Source organism: Rhea pennata, chromosome 1 (genome assembly GCF_028389875.1).
Source record: "Rhea pennata isolate bPtePen1 chromosome 1, bPtePen1.pri, whole genome shotgun sequence".
Taxonomy (NCBI): domain Eukaryota; kingdom Metazoa; phylum Chordata; class Aves; order Rheiformes; family Rheidae; genus Rhea; species Rhea pennata.
Genome location: NC_084663.1, coordinates 70,009,122 through 70,032,111, shown reverse-complemented (window position 1 = coordinate 70,032,111; position 22,990 = coordinate 70,009,122). Strand labels below are relative to the sequence as shown.

At 40.5% G+C, this 22,990-nt stretch overlaps 1 protein-coding gene across 8 annotated transcripts in view; it reads left to right on the top strand.

Moving 5' to 3' along the window:
* EPS8 (EGFR pathway substrate 8, signaling adaptor) overlaps positions 1 to 22,990 on the top strand; it is a 139,299-nt gene that overhangs the window by 18,375 nt on the left and 97,934 nt on the right. For 3 of the 8 annotated variants that reach the window (XM_062591213.1, XM_062591153.1, XM_062591163.1), the window contains exons 2-3: positions 15,726 to 15,877; positions 18,512 to 18,577. The exons of 2 other annotated variants lie outside the window; for them this stretch is intronic. The gene's annotated coding sequence lies outside the window, so the exon portion shown is untranslated. The remainder of the gene's footprint in view (positions 1 to 15,725; positions 15,878 to 18,511; positions 18,578 to 22,990) is intronic. 3 more of the 8 variants (XM_062591179.1, XM_062591189.1, XM_062591171.1) reach the window with 2 other exon arrangements.

The window sequence follows — 22,990 nt, the reverse complement described above, 5'->3', positions numbered from 1 at the left end:
GGATAAGTGTGTTGTGTCTAACTCTTAGCTCATGGGAACCATCCTGTTCTCTATGGTATTTTTTCCCCAGCTCCTTGGGGTCTCACTTTTGAATATCTGTCATGCATAGGGTACCTCTTGGAAAAACAGTGTTTATCTGATCTTAAATAATTTTAGTTATTTTGTTTTGTTTTTCAGGCACTTGGAGTAGTGGTGTGTTTATACTTATGTTGTCCATTTTGTTTTGACAATTTTAGTAGTACAGAGCATCAGAAATCTGATTTGTCCTGATCTTTGAAAGCAAAGTTGCCATGGTAACTGGGCAGTATATCTCCCATTTGGGACTTGAGTTAGGTGCGCCTATTTCATTTAATTTTCTAGTTCTCTTGAAACGTAAGCAGCAGGTCTCTCAACTCCAATAAAACAATGTCTTCAGTGTTTTAAGAATCATGTTTCCTCATTGTGCCCACCTTTGCTGCAGCGCTTGTATGTCTGTCTTTGCTGATGTCCTTACTGAAGGATCCTGCTCTGGTGGATCCTGCTCTGATGTTTTCCAAGCTCAGAGGAGTGCAGTTGAGGAACTGGGCCATGCTCGTCTCCCTGTGCACAGCAGCTCAGCGAAGGTGGTGTCCCGAAAGCCAAGCATGGAGGGGGGAAACCTGGCAGTTGGGAAGCAGGTGCTGGAGGAGGACGTTTTGCACTTCTGCGTTCCTGCCTCAAAGTCTCTGTGGGAACAGGGCAATCAGGACACCAAGGGAGAGCTCTTTTTTCTTTTCTTTTCTTCCCCCCCCCACCCCTTCTTTTCCTTTTTGTGCCCTGCTGACGATGGCTTTTAGCATTAGGATCTTGCCTGGCTCTTCCTTTTTGCAGTAAATTGCTCCTGTTTCTTTCTGCACCAGCTGCATTTGCAGGAGCAGAGCCAGGCAGAACCACGGACGGCCTGTGAGCAGGGAAACAGAGCTGCAGCAAATTTCTGCTTTACCTGTTAATAACTCAGAGTGAGCTGGTTGCAGGAGAGGAAGGCACTTTCTCTTCCCTGTGCTTTAAAAACAAACAAAATCCCTTTGACTCCTGGCTGATCTCTAATGCTGTGCTGAGGCATCATGTCCTTTCGGAGCACCTGGCAGGTAGGGGCGTCCTTGTCAGCTAGTGTTTTGGAGTACAAAGTAGTTACAGCAATTCCTTCTCACCATCTCTTTCCTATAGAAATGATAGGGGTAAGAGGAACACTACATATGCTTAAAGGAAAGCAGGAAACTGTGGCTGGGATAAACCGATAGGAACTACTTTGTAAGTACTTTTACAATATTTAGTATGAATACTTCCCTCTTTCATTTTCATACTTTTTTTGACAATAATATTATCTATATGAGGCTTCATTTCTCAGTTGAAGGCTTCTTCCATATGCAAGAATGTGATGGTACTCTCTTTCTTGTTCTGTGTAAAATGTTCTCGTATTTGGGGTGATGTTTTAACATTCATTTTGTGGTACGGCAGTGGGCCAACCACGTTGGTGCCCCCAAGCACTCAACAGAGCAGAGCAGAGCAGAGGCCAGATCACAGATTATGGGCTTAGTGCCTCTCTGAGTTTGCAGCTGTATTGAATTGTTGTTTTTTTTTTTCACAATGTAGCTTAGGGGTTTAGCACCATCTGTGAGCCATTTGCAGACAGCAGTGGGTCTCCCACTCCAGAGTGCATCTGGGTGAGTCTAAAGAGGAGCTGGGAGGGACATCTTGGTCGCTGCTTGGAGCTGCACTTGGTATGCAATTCCTGGTGAGATGCACATGAACTAAGTGCCAATGCCAAATATTCTTTATAGGAATCTTTCTTACTGTAGTCAGTTCCTGCTGACTTTCTATGTTCAGTTTTTGCAGGGTATAATTATTTTTGCTAAATAGGTTGGGACATCTGTAATTATTCAATTCCAGCTGGTAGCTTCCTATTGCCTAGTTCTCATCATTGGTTTATTTGCAGCATTGAGTGATGGCTGTGGCACCCAAGGAGTAAGCAATAAATAGCAGACAGTACTTTCTTGAGCACGGACATCTTTTAAGGCTATTTGGGGCCCTGCTCATGGAGGGGGTTTCCATCGTTTTGTGATAATGAAGAGAATTTTTGGAGAAGAAAATTCTATAACTTCCATTTCCTCCCTACAGGTGCGCGCTCTCTCTCTCTCTCTCTTTTTTTTTTTTTTTGATCTGTTTTAGTGAACAGCCTGAGTTTGCTTAGGGATACAAAGAAATTTAGGATGGTGACCTGAGGATTTATTTCGAGGTGTGGTTGCAAACCCATTTTGGTACCAGCTTGAAAGGCGTAAGTAATTTGTTCTGTCTCTGAAGAGGGACGCAAACGAAGTGTTCCAAAACCCAGTGCTACTAGTCACTCTTCTGCCTTTGAGCTCCCCACCTCCTGGAGGTGGGAAGAATGGAGAAGTTGTGCATGTCCATAGTGGGTTTTTTTTTGTTTTGTTTTGAGTTCTTTTTTCTTTGCTGTTTTATTGTTCTTTGATGTTTGGGAGTGGGGTAATGTTTTACCCAGTTATAATCAGAAATCTGTTGTTGGTGCTTTGCATCTCAGCCCTGACATGAATGCATATAACCCTTTAGTTAGGAAGAACAGATAGAGTTTATGCCCTAGGACACTGATTATGAATAACTGTGTAAGATGGTAGATATTTTTCTTCCCTCATGCAAATTTAGCTGGAAACATTTACCCAGCCCCCTTATTCTGCAGTCTTGCTTACTCAGAACAGGATGGTGTGAAATACGGGTTTTGTAACTGCTTACAAGGGGGAGGAAAATATAAAAAATACCAATACTTTAATATTAACCTTTTATTGCTTTTTGCCTACAAACTGAGTGGAGAGCTCATGCATATGCTTCTGTAATCCACTGGATGTGCTGGAACTACTCATCTGCAAACAACTTGGCCATGTTCTCCAGTGGTCTGGGAAGGTTGTGCCAGAAGAAGGTGATTTTTTGATCCCTATTTTTGTAAAGAGATTTGTAGTGAAAATAATACTTTATTAAACAATGCAATTACAAAGGGTTAGAACAGTATGCCACGATAAAGTTGTCTACATTTTAGGAGCTATCTAAGCATTGCTACATGCTGAAAACTCCTATTTTCTTGACTGGTCACTGAACTGTTATCTTTCACACTGTCAAGAAGAATCCACATATAACCTGAATTACATGTAATTGTCTTTCATTGGAACTTCTAAATGGGATTTGTAGGGTTGACAGGCTCTTTGAATCGGTACTGTGTGCTTGTAGGGCAAATAAAGTGTAAGTAGCTAGAAAAGCATGAGACTAAAAAATGTGCCATGTTTTTTTAATGCCATGAATTGTTATGTCTCCGAGTAAGTCTTGTATGCAAAACATTTTTACTCCCCTCAGGAAGACAAGTGATTAAACATAATATTCTCATTTTTCTGTTGCAGTATTTTTGCAGATAGACAGGTTAAAAAGTAAAAGATGCATATTAGCGATGCCCGTCGTATTTGGTTTTGCACTCTGGGTTCTAAAACCAGGCATCGTTTCTGGGCGTTTCATTTAAGTCTATAGCCTTTGGGGGATCAAGCTTCGTCACACTACTGCTATTCATTGTAGAAACAGAAAAAAGGTGCATATTAAAATTCCCAGCTGCATTTTGACAACACTGTGGTCAATTTTTCATTTTTTCTTCGTCTCTTCTTCAGCAGCCATCCCACTATTGCCAATATTGTCATAAAAAATTGACCAAGTGACTTAAATTCCTATTTCTGTAAATATAGCTTCCTCTTGCCTAGTTTTCCTGAGAGAATTTGTTCTAATATTTGCTCCACAGACTGTGGAGTATATTAATCTCACGACTTTCACAATGGTAAATCACTGGGACTTGTGAAGTCACTTGCCCAGCATCTTTACTAAGCACATATTTGCCTGGTTGTTTTATGCTGTGTTTTATGCTATGTGTGATAAAACTTAAAGATGTCACAGACAAATATTTGGGTATTTTACACTATAGATGGAATATGCCTTCTGGCAGAGGAACAGCTACCTTAATCTTGAATAAAAGATACGTATACAGATGGAGTGCTTTATCTTCATTCTGGCACTGCACTTGAAGTCAGCCTGCATCTACATTTGCTTCTTAAAATGAAAGATTTAGAACTTGGAAATCCTGGCCCGAGTGTCATTTTCTGAAATAACTTAATAAATTGGCATGTAGCCTTGCCATCTCATGGTTGGTTGAGGTCCTGAGGTAATATTTAGTGCAATAGAATAAGCAGTGCTCCAGTTAACACAGTCATCTTTTATGCAGAAAGATGCGTTTATGGCTTTCAAGACAAAGAGTCTTTTCACTGTACGTTTAGCTATTATTCTGCTAATTCTTTGCAGAAAATTGGAGACTGCTGCATTTTTGCTTTCTTTTGGGCAGGAAAAGAGGTTAGCATGTTCATGTTAAAGAGCCAAGAGTCTGAACCCCCAACACTTACCGTGATGATTAACTTTTTTAAAGATTTGAAAGTCTCAATAGAATTGCCTGAGTCCTTTAATCAAAGATCAAATTTTCAGCCTAATATATTAGTTATGTTTGTCCAATTCCTAGAGAGCCAGTAAATCAAATTAATCTTAATTAAATTTAATCCCATGGGGGAGAAAGGAAGCAGAAATCATAGAACTGTGGAGTTTAAAGCTAGGATGGATCATTAGATCTTTTTCTAGCAGATTGTTACTTTTTTCCTCTTAAAATTTAAATAGATTTTACATTCACAATTCTGTAAATAAGTTTACAGTTAACATAATCATTTTTAGATTGGAGCTAGACTTACAGTAATTCACTGAATGCTGTTTATTTTTCTCAAAGACCAGTAGGTTGAATGCTCATCGGATAGCCTGTTTTAGCATGTGAAAAATCAATTGTTTTGATCAAATGGTGCTATTTACAACTTTAATAGTAATAATAATATTAAAAACAAAATTGTCATAATGTATGTTTTTGTATGCTAGGAGAGGACAAAAATAAGTGGCAAAAATGATCAAGAAAATAGAGTAGCTGTTTATATGTTTTTTGATGTACTCTTCAGTTGATTTTAATCCTCCACTAGGAACTCTTAAATTGGAAGCCATGCAGAATGCTATACTTCATCTTCTGCACACTTAATCTACTGAGGAAGTCCGTATTTTAATAAAACAGGTGTTAGTTTTTAATCTTTAGGTTTACTGCTTGTAAATCAAAATGGTTTTCCTCAGAAACATCTGATGAAGATGCACATGCACGCTCTCACACACACACTCACACTTTATTTTTTCTTGCTTGGCGCTTATATTAGTCTTGTGCTAAGAAGTCCTAGTACTCTGTTTGTCTTGGGACCAGACACCATGGAACAAAGTTGTCTTTGTCAAGCCGATATTGGGCTCTTGAACAATATCAAGGCATCCCTCTATTGCTGCTTCTGAAGGACCTATTGGTGTTTGGCCCTATTGATGTCTCAGAGAAAAATTCATGTGCAAATAGACATCCACAGTACATTCCTTTGCATTAAATTAGATTTTAACTCTCTGGAGCTGTGAAAGACAGCATGAGCTTTTGGTCCTTTTTCTGAACACTTTGGTTTTACAGGCCATCATTTATTTCTTCATTTGGCCCTTGATTAAAACAGCTCATAGAAGATTTTGCATGGTGTGTGCTGGGTGTACTCCACTGACAGAACTTATGTATTTCATTGTTCTGTGTCCTGGATGCATAACCTGAAGTAACTGGTTCGCGTTTCAGCTTTTTTGTGGTATGGTGCTATAGTGACAACAGTGTTTTGAGCCTCCTGTAAAATGAAACTGCTTCCTTTCAATCCATCCTTCTTTTTTTTTTTTTTTTTTTTTTTTTTTTTTTTTTTTTTTTTTTTTTTCCATCCTGTCCTGTCATGTTGTGCCTCAACATCCCTCCTTTTCATTTGAGCAGTCTTTATTTCTTCCTGGCAAGTGGAGGGATACTGTGGTCACACTGAGGATTTATTATTAAACTCTAATAACAGTGCACAAAGTGTTTTTAAGTTACAATCAACGCTGCCTGGACTACGTAAATAATGCAGTACCTTACCTGACATACTGCAGAGACTTCTCGAGTTGCTCACCTCCTTGACTCTCCTGCAAACAACTGATAAAGGTTGATTTCCAGTTAGACTGGTAAATATTGCTTTGCTCACTAGGCTTAAAAGGGGAGGGTCTCTTTCCTCTCCTTTGTGTGTGTGCTTTTTTTTTTTTTTTTTTTTTTTTTTTTAAATGTCTCAAAGAAATGAAACTTCCAAGGAGAAATTTTCCCCTTTTCTCTGCTTTGATGTCTTTTGCCTTGACAGAGGTTCAGAAGTTTGCTAAGCAACTGTTTGCCCTCTGCCTCTGGAAAGGCTTCTGAATAGGTTGCTGAGCACAATTCTGTGAATAAATTATGCAGTGGTTTATTAGGCACTTAATAGATTGCAGTGATACAGATGTTGACATTTAATTAAAATTCACACGTGCATTTTTTTTTCTGTATTTAGAGGTAAGCCTGCAGATTTAGAAAGAATTTAAAATTTGGCATTTGCTAGCATGGTCACAGCTTCACTCAGTTCAACTGAGCTGTTTATCCCCCCTCCACAAACGGAAGATCTTGTTTCCATACTGCCAATAGGGCAGCTGCAGTTTGGGACAATGTATTGTCCTCTGCAGATCACAAGGATGTAGAATTGCCCTACTCCAGGTGTGTTATCCTACATACAGTGTTCCAGATATATTATCCTCTACTCCAGGTATGTTATCCTAGAGTTGTCCTATCCATGATATAAGGCAAAACTTCTGTGGAAGGGAAGCAGGACTGTGAGGAAGAGAAGAAGAAATTAAGAAGTTTCACTTAGGTGCTTCTTGGGTTTGAACTAAATCTGTCCTGAACACAGCAAACACTTACTGCTTTTGTTCTGAACCTCGTAGTATATGTAGGAGATGCATTTTGCGGTACCTGATATTGCCAGCCCTTCCATTACAACCTCCTTTTTCTAGTGTGGTATTTTGGCCCCAAGTTTATTGCTCCATGCAGAGTTTTTGTATAACGTCTTCTGACCTGCAGTGAACACAATTTTTAGCTGCGTTTTTTTTTTTACTAGTTTGAGTGGGGTTTTTGGTTGCCTGTCTGATTCTATTTTATGGTTTTTGGATTTGGGGTGGGGTTTTTTGTGTTTTTTTTTTTTTTTTTTTTTTTTTTGGATTTAGCAGTGTGAGCAAGATTTTATGGCCACATAAGTCAGAAAAGCAGCTCTGAATTCATAAAGTAACAAGGTAATGAATATTATTTTAAAAGATTTAAAAATGGGTTTCTGCTTTTTATCTATTTATCTTTCCACAGTAGAATTCAGGCAGTAAGATTTAAAATGGTGAAACACTGAATTAAGAACCATTTATTCAGAGGGATTTTATGTTTTAGTGCATTAAAGCATTGGTAAGGATAATACATGACTTTATGCGCTGAACAAAAATAAACACAATTAAAATACCGTGTTGATATTGGCAAGACAAACTTTCAGGCATTGTAAGGGAACTTGATGGCCTAGCTGTTGCCCAACTTTCAAGTGTTTAGTTTCTGGATACACACACTACTATTCATTATGCCTGTATTCTGTGTGGCTATGACTGTATCTAGCAGTGTTGCTTTAGGTTATTGTGTTTTGGTTGTAATCTTCAGGCAAAAATAGTATGGAAATAGAAGGGATATGCAAATAGCTTATTAGAGCCAGGGAAAGGTGTCCATATAAGTAAGGTTTTTAGATTTGTGGGGTGTGTGTGTGTGTGTTTGGAGGAGGGAGGGAATTAACTTTTTTTTTTTTTTTTTTTTTTTTTTTTTTTAATTATAAGTTAGTGTGTGTGGATTTTGCTTTGGTGTAAATCCTTTTGGTGTAAAGCCTGGAATATCAGTTAGTCTTCTGCACTTACATGCTGTGTTGCAGGACCCGCCCCTTAGTAGGGGGACAAATGATAATGCAGATTAAAACAGGACAAAACAGGGATAAGATCAAGGACAAACCCTTTTATTCCTGAATTGTAAAACAGAAGAAGGGAGATGCTTAGAAAAGTTGGAAGGTGACACTTTGAATGTTTTAAACATGAGGATTTTCTCTTTGTACAGTATGTTAGCTTGTAGAAGGGCATTACTTCAAGGCATTACTGAAACCAGGACTTTTGATAGGCTTCAGTAAAAGAAACACTAGCAAGAAAACCTTTACAGAGGTAAATAGTGATTGAGTTTTTGTTGTTTGTTTCTGGAAACGGGACCTGATTCCTAGCTGATTTTTAGCTCAGGCTAGGGAGCCATTGGAGAGAAATTTATTAAAGCAGTACTACTTTATAATTGCCCCTTACGAGGCTTCTTACAGATTCCTAGGCATCATTTGGTACCAGCTGTTACATACAGGAAGCAGTGCTAGGGAACCTTGGCTTGCAACAATTTATCACTCCTTGTAGGCCCTGAGGAGAATTGTCTAGCCCAGAGACTCCTGAAGCTCCTGCCCTCCAAAGTATTGAGAGCTCTGGTATGGCCAGAGTCCTGCTCTGGATTACATTGCTCCTGCTGATGTGTATTAATGCAGTGAGAACTAGCAATAGAGGAAGTGAAGTGGTACTGGTAAATTCAATAAAAATGTGTTTACTGTCGTCTATTTTTTATTTTTTTTTAATAGGGATTAGTGCTTTTGTTCTATTGGAAAGATTATGTTTTGCCATTTTGCTGCTTTTTTGTTAGACATGATAGCTGGCTTGAAAGCTGGTTCATGTTTTCTTTTTCTTTCTTTCTTTCTTTTTTCTTCTTCTTCTTCTTCTTTTTTTTTTTTTTTTTTTTTTTTTTTTTTTTTAACTGGACTAATAAAAGATATTATATATCTTGCTTTTCATAGTTTTATTGATTTTTAGGGTGATCTAACTTGCAACAGGATGCAGTGAAGAACATCAAATTCTGATAAGCCATTAATTCATAAAGTGGAGGTCATATGGAAGATGATAATGAGTTACAAAACTGTGGTCAGTACTAATGATGGATTAGAAAGAATCATTAGCTGTTGAGTTGCATAGCAGGTTGCTTTTACTGAGAGCAGAAGCCTTATTACATTGATGGGCAGTATCAGAAGGGACTGGAAGACTTCACTTGTAAGGAGCAATGCTTTGACCCCAGTGGACTAGATTAGCTCTAATATAGTGATTCTAATGAGGGGTAAATTTACAGAAATAAGTAAAAAATGTGTTTGAGAAACAGGGAGGGGAATCAAAAATCTTGGCATCTAAACACCTGGATATTGTATCTGGTTGTGATTCTCAGGGAAAGGGTAGCACATACTGAGGAAGAGTATCTGCTTATATTATTAAGTATAAACAACGTGAGTTGATGAACTTGCATGTGAAAGACTGATAGGAGCTTGATGAAAAGTTTTAGATGTTTCAGAGGTCATTCATACGGTGTGCTATATCTGTGCTTGAGAGAAATGTTTTCTGTATCTGAGTCGCTGTATAGCTTGGAACCAACTTCTGATTATGTCATGATGGAGAAAAACCCTCTGCTTCTCAGCTATCAAGATTAAATAACTGGCACTAAAACTGATTTATTACAATACATGCTTAAAATAACTCCTATTAGTGTCTGGCCATAGAGAAGAACTCTGTGGATATATGGATGTGGAAGCCTGTGTGCTTTCACTTGAAGAGGTAATTTCAGAAGGCTGCCTGACCTGTGTTTGCGCCTTGCTTGATATACAGAAAAGATTCAGGACCTTCCTGATGATGCAATTTCACAGTGTGGTGGCAAAATTAGGAAGGATCAAGTTCAGGAAGGGCCAGTAATTAGAAAGTTCTGAATTTATACAGTCTGTTGAAATGAATGTTCAATAATTCACCTTCTGGCTGAGTTTTCTTAAGTGTCTATTTACCCAGTGCTCCTTCATGCTGCTTCCTCATCCTTTTCTTTTTGAAGGGGTTTCCTTTTAGTCTTTCGGTTTTTCCTTCCTCCAAATTGCTAAAGGCTCACAAAACAAGTGTGATATAATCAATTTATACAAGGCAATTTTAGCAGATTCACTAAATAAGTTGCTCTGTTTGTTAAGTTTAAGGATGAATGTTGGTAATTCATACAGCACACTTTGCCTTTCTAAAATAATCTAAAGGAACATCACTCTTCAGGGTATAGGGGAGCAGTTGCCTGGATTGGTTTGTCCCTCATTTCCGAGAAAGCTGGAAAGGAAAGACTTGATAGGAGGCAGCCTGGAAAGTTCACTTTCCAGGACTGCAGTTATTTTGGTGGGTCTTGCTCTTCCTAGGCTTTAGTGGCGAGATACGAAAAGGATGGATGACCTGCTTTGCCAGTCTGTGCACATCCATGTGGTTTCTCTGCTTCTGAGGATAATTATCTCTCTTTTTTTTTTCTTTCTTTGCTGAACTGAAAATTAAGCAAAAAGGTCAGCTTGAAGAATTAGCAGAGTTGCCTGTCCACTGCTCTTAAACCTGTGGTGAATAGTGTCCCATTGTAAGCCAATAGTAGGATAAAAGATGGTAAAATGTTTCTGGATGGTACAGATAAAACGCAAACTCTCTGCATGGTGAAACAGGGATCTGAGAGGCGCTTTTGCCATAAGGAAAATCTCTCTGCTGTGGATCAGTATTTAATATGCTCTCCCAGTCACATCAAACACAGTAAATCTGGGAGTCAAGGCTTGAGCAGCTGTGCGCTGAACACGTTCAGATCACCTGCAAAGACACTTTCCTTTCCTGCACCCCCTTGCTCTCTTCCGAAAAGCAAAAAGGACAGTTGCAACGTAGGAGACCCTTTCCAGTCCCCCATGTGATGCTTCCTGTGAATCTTTTAAGCTGCCTCAGTCCTTGTTGAAGGTCTGAGAGTCGATACGATTTTTAAGAGCATTTCACAATCCTACCAGGAGTGGATGGGGAATTTATGTTCCAGATATGAACATCTGTGTGTATGTTCCCCATCGCAATCACTCTGCATGTGCCTCTTTTTAAAGTCTGCAGTGGTATTTGAAGAAAATAATTTGAACTTCCTAAAAAATATGCTGCTGTGAGTTTTGTTTGTTTGCTGTATACACGTATGGGAGAGAGATTTGTCTTTTGAAGCACTAACAAGAAAACCTGGCTCCACTGAAATATAAGACCAAGTGCCCATTGATTTCAGGAGAACTGAGACTTAACCACCTAAGACTCTTAATTTACCTTTATTTAAATTTAGAAAGGGTAAGTTTAGGAATATTACCAAGGTTTGCCTTTCGAAGCTAGGGAGGCTTAAGAGTTTGTATATGAAAATATTTGACAGTTTTTGCACGCTGAACTTCAGAAATAGACCTAATTTGATTTTTTGAAAAAAAACTTAAACCTAAGCCTACTATAATTTATTTCTTGTTTTCAAATGAAAATAAAAAATGGCAAAATTTGTTTTCAGATGAGTAAACCTGCTCCTTGCAGAGCTTGAAACGCAAACATTGTGGCAGGAGGAACCTGAAAGTAAAACAGACTTCATTGTTCACCGCACGAGAAGCCCAAGCTGGCAAATCGGAGAAAATAAACAAGGAAATACTGACAAGTAAACAGGCTCTAAAATCATCTAACAGTGAGCTATTCGTAAACTAAATCTGGCATGAAAGTACAGGCAGACCAAAGAAGGTAAAAGAGTTCAAAGGGCGGTAGAAATAAAAATAATTAGGCAGGATAGCAGTTTTGAACTTCTGCAGCACTCAGGACGGACAGCTTTCAGAAATTTGACTCAGATTTAAGAAACTTTGTTACCAGCATAAGTAACGTGAAACATTTTTGCAGCAGGGGCTTGAATTATTAAAGTTCCTCTATTACCCTTTCATCAGGCTTTTTTACTCTTCTTATGAAAGCTTCCCCCCCTAATCTCCTTCCTTGTTCTGGGGGGTATTTCATTGGTTCACTTAGGGTGGCTTTTTTACAGTGGGACTGTAGTACAGAATTTTGAAATGATACTTTTGTTGAATATTTTAGCAAATGTCTTTTTCTTAATGTATGATTTTTGTGGAGATTCCAGCTCTTCTGGCATTCTGCCCATTCCTAGCAGAATGATCAAGCGTCTTAGCCCATGAGACTCCAAAGAGAGATGGATGTTTATGTATATGTATGGTAAATATGCTTGTCGTGTATCAGTGGGAAAAATTGTAGTGTTTCTGGAAGTAGCTTCCCACTGAATAGTCCACAAAGAAAAGTAAAGAAACCTTCACAATTGCCACATATAAACAGAACTGTTGTAGAATTAGACATCTTTTCTTTTTTCTTTTTTCTTTTCTTTTTTTTCCCCCATTGTCTGGGGCTTGGTGTTCTCACCTACTGGAGAGCATATGTCAAAAATTGTTTTTTATCCATTACTATTGCTAAATAGGCTTGACATCAGACTAAATGATCTGGACTTTTTGATCTTAGCAGTAATGCTTTCCTCTTTGCCTTGCAAAGCTGCTTTTCCCTATGGACGTACCTATCAGTTTCTGCAAGGTAAAAGAAAGTAAACGCTGAGCTGAAGTTAGTTTTGCTTGCTAGAGGACATATGTACGTGATTAGGAACAAATAACATGTGAAGCAAATCAGCGTCTGATGACATGAAGTTCTTTCTTTTGCTTCCTTACCACATGAGCATGCTGTGTTTCTTACCTCCACGTTCTCACTTTGCAGATCTCCTAGGGTGCATCAGTGGGCTGGCACAGAGAAGAAATGAGTTGATTACAACTGCTCAGAACATTATGGATAAATGACTAAAAAATAATGGATTTAAAAAAAACCTTCTAGTCTAGTATTAATTTCACAGAGCAGCAGTGGTGCTAGATCTGCTCAGGTAGCCACTTCTTTTACTCACTGTTGGGGTGTGTGCGCTTTTTTAAGACAAGGCAATGGCACATTAATTTTTTTTTTCTCTCTCTCTGATGAAGTAAGCCTGGCTAGGCTGCACTTACTTGGATTAAATACAAGCAAAAATAAAATTCACATTGGTTCAGGAAGTTTGTTTTGTGGTTCTTTGGAAAAGAACATTCCGTCCCCTCTTTACAAAACCATACAAACAGTCTTTTGGCTCAGATGCTGTTCTTTGTAGATACCTTTAAATTATCTCTTGGTCATTTTGCAAGATTAAGTATCACAGTTCCTATTTCCTGGATAAATTCTGTCTTGTATACTTGTGCTTTCCCTTTGTAAATCACATCTGCAAATTTAGACAGGTAATATAATTTAATGTTCCAAACACTATTCGATATCTGCTGGTGGAAAAAAATGAACAATATAAATGGTATATGTAAACTGTAGGATAGTAAGCAATGTTCATAAATTAGTATTTATTCAGAAGTGGTTATATCTCATTGTAGAAATGATCATGTAAGTGACTTGTATGCTTGTTGATACTAATGGAGAAGAGCTATAGAAGTATAGAGTAGTAGTAAAATATCCATGGTTATAAGGAATATTTCTTTATTCAGTAGCTCAAGAATGGCATGTGAGCTTTGTGGCAAGATACTCTTTTCATTTGTGCTTTAATTTTTTTAGGGATATTATTAAGCTACTTTGGCTTACTAGCTAAAGGAGTAGTGAGGGCAGTACATTTCATGTGGGTTTATTAGCCATTTCTTGCGCGTGAGAATTTGGTTCAAGCTTCTGAAATTATGAATAAGAGCAGGGAATGAAGCTTGTGCTGTGCAGCTTTAATCAAACTGGGAGAAATCTCTAGTGCCCTCTTTTGATAACATATTCAGTGGGACCAATTAGAGAGGATCTTGAGTGATGTTGATAGGTTATTGGACTGATTCCCTGAGTGGCCTTAACGCCTATTGACTTGAGCTCTTAACCAGAAGAGAAATGAAAATTATCTTGTACCTTGTAGCAAGTAATATACCCAGAGGATGATAAAAGCAGAAATATATGCTATCTGAATAAATCTCTGCTGTAACAACTTTGAAGTGAGGTGAAGGTTTGCACACGTATTAAGAAGTAATTTGTGAGAAAATGCTATATTAAAAAAAAACCTCTCCAACTTTCCACTTCCATACGTTTAAATACAAAAAGTAAAATACTGATCACAGTGTTTCTTATCTTTCTAGCAGAGCCTTTTTCCTGTAATTAAGAAAGCATCAATTTTTCTAATTGATGCCAAATCCAATCTGAGCCTCCCACACAATTATTTCCCTCCACCTCCCATCATTATCTGATATTTCATTTGCACAGTCATTATTCGTTAACTGTATTCATGTCCAGGGCTGCAAACAGTGAAATCGTGTTAGCAAGGAGTTGTGGTGGGACTCAGCAGTGAAATCTGTGTTTTTTGTTTTTTGGGTTTTTTTGGTAGGGAGGACTATTTTTTGTTGGCTTTCAAAGCAGGATCTCAACATCTGTCACAAATATTGGAGCTGAGAAGCTTTAAAACAATGAATACACTAGTATTTGGAGCTTTCTTTCCTTAGAATTCTTTAACTCCTCCACATTGCTCAATAAAATTAAATTTTACGTAAGAAGCTACAGAGACCACAAATTACTATTGGAAAGGAGGTGTGGTCTTTTTCTGTCTTTTTAATATGCGTGCATGCTTGTGTGTATGTATACATATGTTATAGCTAAGCCTATTCCCCTGTCTCGGACCTTTATAGATTAGCCTGTTTGGTTTGGAGGTAACTTTCTACTGTACCCCTTTTTCCTCTTTGCCGTATCCTCGGGTGGCTGAGTCTACCCTCTTGCTTTTTTGTTTGAGACACACACACACACAAAGGTCTCCCCATGATTTCTCCGGCAGCTCTTTTGGCATGTTGTTTTTTCAGTTTGATCTTGGTTCTTCTGAAATCAACAGCAGCCCTCTTTTACTGACCCACTCTACTGGCAGGTGTTGAATGTGCTAGCAGTAGTACCTCGCTCTCACCAGTGCGCTTCACCATTTGCACTCATAGTATTTCATTAAGAAGGTTGATACCATTATGCATGTTTTTTTCAAGGGAGAAAATGGGCATGAAGAGGTGAAGTGTCTTGCTTAAGGGCAGTGAACACATGCTAGTGGCTGGGAAATGTTATTCCATACTGCCTCAGTATGTGTTGGAATTTCCTCAACTTAGATTTCCTGGTGAATAAACATTGTCTACGTTCTCTTAAAATATTGGAATTTTAAGTTTTTGACAAAACTAGTTGGTCACCAGGTAAACCACTTCTGTAATCTGATTGTCTTAGTAAGCACTTTGATAATGTTGACTATACGTAGTAGCTTAATATAACACTTCATATATGAATATTGAACTATCAAATCAATTCAGATAGACTGAATCACCTATTGCTGCTTGCTCTTTTACTGTATTGACTTGTTATTGCTTCTTCCTAATTCTCTGCTCGCTGTTATATCAAACTGATCTGTACTTCTAAGTTGCTTTTAATTGGATTTATTCTTAAATGGCTGTGGAAGGGGTGCGATGGTGGATGACACCTCTTAGAGGGGAGATCCAGCCAAAACTGCCTTTGCCAGCAGGGCTCTGGATGGGCATTGTGCAGGTATCCAGACCGCGCGGCTCCTGTCTGTACATATGAATTCTTTTGGATGCTATTGGTATTTTAGGAATTTCACATCTGAAAGCGGCAGATGATCTCCAGCTGGAAATCTCCTCCTCTCTTACAGTAAAGAGAAATCAGATTTTAGATGTTAGTCCTTAGCGAGTCTAACTGGCAGCATTCAGTGGAATTTCAAAACTGAACCTGCTTCTTTTCTATTTTTCCAGTGAAAAATTTCCTTTTGGGCAGCCCCCCCTTCAAAGCGCCTCTGGAGAGGAGATGTCAGCCCCTTGAGCCGGATCAAGCAGTGGAAGGGACGGCATCTACCTAGGCTGCGGTTCCTATCCTAGGCACATGGCATCTGCATAAGTGGTCGCTGGTGAGTGGCACGTGAACGCCGCCGCTCCCCTTCTCCCTCGCCCGACCTTTAATAACGGGCAACTTCTAGCAAACTGCGAGCTTCAGGTTGCAGAGATTTGATTGCCTGCCTTGTTTTTCCAGAAGGCTGACTGGTGAGCTTAGAGGAAAGGGGGCTGGTCCAGGTTGCCAGCTAATCTTAGGAGATCCTTCCTATTTGTTTGTGTGTTTACGGACTTTTCTTTCCCCTCCCTCCCGCAAATGAGTAACTTCCTGGTGAGACCAAACTTTCCATCTGGAGCAGTAGGTACGTTGCACTAGATAGTATCAGAGAGCTTTTTTTAATCAGAGAGCGGTTTCATACCCCGGTGCCTTAACGCTGCGTGGTCTGAAAATCCAAGCTGTGGGGCTCTGATAACAGCAGTAGTGACTGGCTTTTGGCAGCACAGGGATGATTAAAAATGACCGCGTGTGTGCGCGTGCGCTTGTACACCCTCTCTCCAGCTGAACGGAAAATGAAACTCTCCAAAGCCTTTTATGTAGCTCCTTTTTTTTTAAAAAAAAAAAGCGCTGTGTGGGTGTGCGCAGACAAACTAACTTCATGCCCAGCTGCCTTTCGAAGATGATATGTAAAGAAAAGAGTATGCGTGTTTTGACCTCTCATGTCTATCTTCAGTTCAACAGTAGTTATATCCCCTCTGCAAAACGTAATGGCTAGCACTTTATTTATTTATTTACTTATTGGATGGGGAGCGTGATTTCCAGTCAGTTCTCCCATCTGCGATTGCTATTGTTTCATCAGGGAAAAAAAAAAAAATCTGCTTCTTCGAGCAGCTGGGATGCTGCGATTCTGTGTGAGCAAATGTGTGGGGCGCTGCCTTGCACCTCGTAACACCCTGCTTTGCTTAAGACGCTGCCGTGCTGGGCTGAGCGCTGTGGTCCTAGTGTTGCACTAAGGAATTACTGCTGATGAGATGCAGCCTGGTCTGCAAAACATGTTCGATGCTGAAAATAAATGTGCCCTTCGCTATAGCTAATCGTTCATACCCCTCTGCGCAGCTCAGTTGGGGTGAAGGAGACCCTGTGTTTGTGGAGGGAGTCCTCCTAAAGCATCCGGACGATACAACTCAGCATCGGATACTGGATCATTCTATGAGTGTCAGATTTCGCGATTGGGGCTTTAAGCAAAACCACTTAAAGTTACCTACTTGAGATGATACAGGGAGCTCCTTGTAAGGGTGGGTATGAGAAGGGAAAGATAAGCCCAGGGCTCTTGTCCGAGTCCCTCAGATTTTTAACCCGTTGATAACAGTGTTCTCGTTAGCACGTTCAGGCGCGAGCGTGGAGCTGTACCTGCTAGCATGATTGGCAGCAGAGGCTGATAATTTTTCAGGGCAGTGTAATTTACAGTTTAATTCTGGCTTTACGCTGGAGGAAGCAAAGACCGAACAAGGAACTTGATGACATATTTCAAGGTTCAACGGTTTAAGAGACTGGCTAAAACTAGGTATGTTTTCAGTAATGGAAAGTTTGGAATAGCCCGTTTTGCGCTATGGAAAAGTGTCCACTGTGTTTTTGCAGGTTGCAAGCGACACCTGCCCTTCAGTTCACATCCTTCACTTGCCACTGTTCCTCCTGCTTCAGTCCAAGCACAGCAGCTGCTCCCGGGGGTTGCTTGAAGGCGTATGCGGGTGCTTCACACTGCCGGGGAGCTCCGAGCCCCAGGGCTTAAATAACGGATCAGCTTCAGTGCTATCTCTGGCAGCTTTTGAGGAAAAAGTTGTTAAAATTGATGCATTTTTTTTTCTAGGTGCACAGAAATAGGGAAGGTAAGGTAGTAATTAAGCAGCGTGTTTTTATTTAAAACTGTTATCTCTTGGGTGTATGAGTGTTTTCTCACTAGTAAGCATTTTCAGTTATTAGAAGTTAAGAGACCCCAGACTTACAAAAGCCTCATTGTTTTGGGTAGATAAAATTATTCTCTTCCATCTCAATAGAAATGTATCTATATCTTGGTCGGGAATGCCCCAGATTTGAGACTTCTTGCTGCCTGTCGTACCTGTGGTGACAGGCTGTCACAACTTTGAATGCCAGCATGGAGGGGAGCAGGAAAAAAAAAAAAAAAAAAACCTTTGCGCACCTTCAGCGGGCTGGGAAAGTATCTCTGATTGTACGCAGAGGCTTCTTTCAGAAACTAAGATCATCAGGAAGGTGCACCGAAAATTCATTGTACAAATAACGATCAAGTCAGCCAACGCCTGTTTATCATGTCAAGTAGTGACGGTGCCGTGACATAAATCGCCCTGTGTGGTGAATGTGCCCGATTTGATGGGTTCATTTCCCCTGTTGTCGCATCCTTGTTCTTGCACGTATAAATGTGCATGAGTTCAAATGCAGTTTTTCTGCTTTTGAGAGAGTTGTAGTAATACCATGGGCATGGACCTTGAAGTGCACTGTACCTAGAGATTGCCCTGAAGCTGGGGTTAGATGATGTTTTGCACTTTGCTTTAAATCCTGCTATGTTCTGGTCTGCTACTTGCAAGCACAGTATGTTCTTCTGAAATTGCAGTTTTAAACTCTATCTGTAACCTGAGTTCTCACATACAGAATTGTTTGCTGGTTTTTGTATTTACATAGTACTTTTCCTTAATTACAGGCATCCTTTGGTGTGAAGGCAGTATTATATTGAAGTGATTGGCCGGTGCAAATATTGTAGAATCAGGTAAATGAACTTCCTTCCCCACTTCACCCCACAAAATTGCAAACCAACATAAGCCTGCAAGTGACTAATGATCAGCTATCAATGGACGTTTTGAAACTAAAGATTAGCTTAAACTGTGGATTTAAACAAATAAAAAAAAAAACAAATCAAGATATGGTCTTGTTTGCATAAATTTTTCTTAGATCCATGGAGTCACTAGGGCTAGATGAGTATTTCTGGTGGTTTCGTTGTAGCAAAATCTAATCTTTTTTCCCTTGATGGGAGTAAATGGAGTTAACCTCTGACAAAATTACTGTTATCTGCTCCTATCACCTTAGCTTGTGTTTAAAAAAAATAAAATCCCTAAAAGCCATTGTTTTCTAATTCTGTGTTTCAAAATGCTTGATTGCTCTATCTTTTAAACCCAAAAGACAGAGAGGGCGTTCTCCCACCAAGAGACCTAGCTGCTCGCTGGTGGCGGGGGGAGGATTTGTCCTTGGTAGAGTACGGAGGTCCGGGTGTCGGGAGCGCTGTCATCGCGTGCGGGGTGGGTGCCACGAGCAAAAGCCGTGTTGCTGGCCGAGTGTCGTTATGGACGGTGGCTTTCCTGCTGCTGGGTAGCTGCAGAGGTCTCAATGATCATCCTCTCGTCTCTCAAGTGACTCGGGGAATGGTTTTGCTCTGTTCGGTCCGGATCCGGGGAGCGAAGAGACACCGTTCTTCTGATTTATGCTGAGTTCACGGTTATTTTACTGTCTCAGCCAGGTTATCCAAAATCATTAAGCTCCTGTGGAGTGAAAGAGGAGGTGAAGAAAAGGGGCGGTGGGAGAGAAAGGGAAGGGGAGGAGCAGGAGAGACTGTAGTACGGGAAATGGTCTGCTGCCTGCAGCAGCTAAACAGGCTTGTTTTTTTGTTCACAGGTGGGGTGTTTATTTTGCAGATTGCAAAATAAAATGCAGATTGCATTCCTAGTGTATAGGGAAGGGTGCAGGGAAGGTGGGGCGACTGACGGTACCTATGTGTAATGAAAGACGGCATTTGCCCGGCCCTTAGCTAGAAAGATTTCTAAATTAGTCTCCTCTGGTGTCCTTTTAACTCAAGGTGTAGCAGAATTTTTTTCATTGAATGCGGAAGCGTGTCCGTTCTCTGCTCTGGGCGTGCGTGCTGGGCTGCTGAAAATCAAGCTGGCACGTGAGACCTGGTTACCTAAAAGCAAGCCGAGCAGCCTCCCGGCGTCCGCCTTCCTCCCAAACCCGCGGGACTGTTTGCCTTGGCCTCCACCTCTGTTTGCGGAGGTTGCTGTGGTGATGAATAGCCCTCGCGGCGGGTGTGCGAGCCCGGGCGCCCGCGCCGCCGGGCTTGCTTCTTACCCGTGACGCAGTCGTGCCCATCGCGCGGCCCTGCTGCAGAGCCCGCGCCCTGGCGGCGGTCGCCCGCTCCCCCAAAAATGAGCTGAACGGCAGAAGGCTGTCTTGGACATTATAAACATCACTTCTACATAGTGAGTTGCCTTCAAGAAGGTCCTGGAAATTTTATTTATTTTAAATTTCTAGTATTGCTCCTAGGGTGAGAAGCAAAAACTAGTAAGCAAGACACTAGTGAAATGTTACGCTTTTCAGCAAAATATAAATCCCACTTTTCTGATCTGTACTTTCCCTCTTGCCGCTAGAAAACCCAATGAAACTAGTAAGAATGAATTGCCACCTGAAGCAGCTCTTGGAGCGCTTTCTTCCCTGTGTATTACCCTTGCTCCTAATGTGTGCATCGTACATAAAACTTCCAGGAAGTATTTTAGGGAAAATTGTGTCTCTCAGAGATGATCCACCAACCAGGACAAATACAGTGAAATTAAAAGGTTTAGTTTTGCTACTCAATTCCTGTTTTAAAAAAAGGGGGGAGGGCAGGGAATGAGAATGAGTTTCTCAGTTCTGTGTCAGTTCTCCATCTCCTAAATGGGAATAGTAATTCCTGGTGGTTTCATAGGTGAGGCTGAACACTTCCAAGGTTGCCTTGCTCTTGACTGCAGCAATAGTTGAGGATCAAAGAGGAAGATGAAAACTTGCTAATAGCACTGGGGGCTCTTGCAGTATTTGGAAGTGGAGTGGGTCCTGGCACCCTTGCAGAATGGACAGGACTCCTTGCTGAGTTGGAGAACCAACACAACTGAGATAGTGTCAGCTCCCTTTAGTGGCTCACTTAGATAAAATCACCTTCACTAAGGAGATAATTAAATATATCTTCTAACACCCTATTCAAGCTCCCTTCCTGGATTTTTGAGAATTTGGAGCTACAGTTAATAGAGTAGAGCCAGCATTTACAAAAATGGCAAGATTTATGCTGCTATTTGTGTTTTTTGTTTTTTACTTACTGGCACATTCTGCAAGGGTATCATTGCACCTACAGTACTTCTGCAAATTCATTTGTTCTGTTTCAGTTTGTTCTTTTGAAATATTTTGTGATGAATGAGTTCACTTTACAAGTGTGCAATTAGCAGCAGCTGTTCATAGTTGTGCTTCAGATTGAATCCATCTGGCAGTGGGCTCTTTACAGTGCAAGTTTCACATTGTCAAGAGAGCTGACACCAGAGATTATCTGGGTGCTGTTTGCCAAAAAAGTATAAAATCTAAAGGAAATGGGCTTGGATGGGCTCTGGGATATCCCTGGAGTTTCCTCTCTAGTGCTGTGGTTTCACCTGGTGAGAGGTGACCTATGTGACTTAGAGCAGTTGGCCCTGCTGACGTACAGATAGGTATTCAGATATAGGTTGTATAAACAAGTTGGGAGAAGAATAGAAGCAGGCTTTCTAGAAACCAGTACTTGCTACTTGTGTATTGGAGATTGTTTGGGACTTTTTCTCTATTTTTCTTTTTTGTTTGATCCTGACCCTTCAATGAACCTCCATCACATGATGACATTAACTGTTCTTATAATTTTATGCAAAAACTTGGGGTTCCTAGTAAAGGTCTCAGTAAATTAGAGAGTGGATAGGAAACCTGGCTGACTCTTGGCCTGCTTTCCCTTGGTCTAGCCTACAGGCAACTTCTAGCGCCTACCTCCTCCCCAGTTCGTTAGCCATCAAGATGTTAGTGGGAGCACTGGGCTTGTGCTTTGGTTTCTACATATTTATATGATAAACGTCTGCTGCCAGTAGAAGCTTATTGACCAAAACACTTCTACTATGCAGTCATTTTCATATATAATTTTATTTTAGAGAAGGCAGCTTGGAGGAGCAGGGTCATGCTTCAGAACTCTTCTACCCCTGCAAAACTCTCTTATTTTATCAAAGGAGGGCCGCACTTTATTTCTGGGTTCGGGGCTCAGCCACGGCCTCCGACACTGGCGGGTGCTCGGGTGCGGAGGCAGTCAGAGAGACGCTGTCTCGGTACCTGGTGTGGCCGCGGCTGCTCTTCGAGCCCCCCGTGCGGAGGCAGGGGCCGTTCGTGCTCGCGTTGCCAGCCACCAGTGCAGCTACATCGCTGCAGGATTGCTACTGTATGTGCCAGATCAGCAGTTTAATTAACACTAAATTCAGTGCTGGCAGAAGCATAAAGGAGGAGGAGAAAGAAAAACCCAAAAAACAAAACAAAAAAGCTCTGGCTTTATAAACTTGTGTTTTATGTCAGTTGAAGCCAGTACAGTATATTTGAAAAGAAGGGTTTTTTTGTCTTACAGTAAGACAAAAATGTCTCAGCTTTTTTTTTTTTAATATATAAAAAGCAGCATTGTGTATCCTGAAGTCTGTTACTGCTCTGTACCTGATAAAATACGATTTTTTTTTTAATGGAGACTCATTAATTTGTTCCACATGGAGATGGTAAAAATTGCACTTTGAGTGAAGAGATTGATTGATGTTGGCTTGTGTCAAGAAAACACGGCTGGCAGAAGCAGTCAATACACGCTCTTTTTCCCCCCTGAAAGTGCATTGTTTTCCCTGCATGTGATTAATCAGGGAACTTAGCGGAGGAATGGAATTGCTTTAGAGCTGACAGTATCTTGTTAATCTCTTTTTAAAATGCTTATTAGGGTTAAAATACGGTTATTACGATCTGGAATTGATTTGAACGCCCACTTTGGGCTTTGGATTATAAACATGCAGGATGTGTAAATTCGCTAGCTGCAGACACAGAGTTAAGTGTTCGGTTCTTTGCCATTTAACCTACGAAGGGGTAAAAGCTGTGCTCGGTCAGCAAGTGAAAAACGTTGTTGTGCGGACTCACAGGCAGTATGTCTCCCTGCAGCTAGTGAACAGGCGTAGCTAAGAAAAACCTTCCTGAGCAAACCGCTGTAGCTAGCGAAGGCGGACAGCAGCGCTCTTGTGTGGTGCGCTTTGCTGTGCGTGCTCAGACCTCTGGGAAGGGGTCTTTGCACAAAACTTTTCAAAATTCGCAAGTTTGACCTCGGCTGGGGGATTTGACAGGAGAGCGGGCAGGAAAA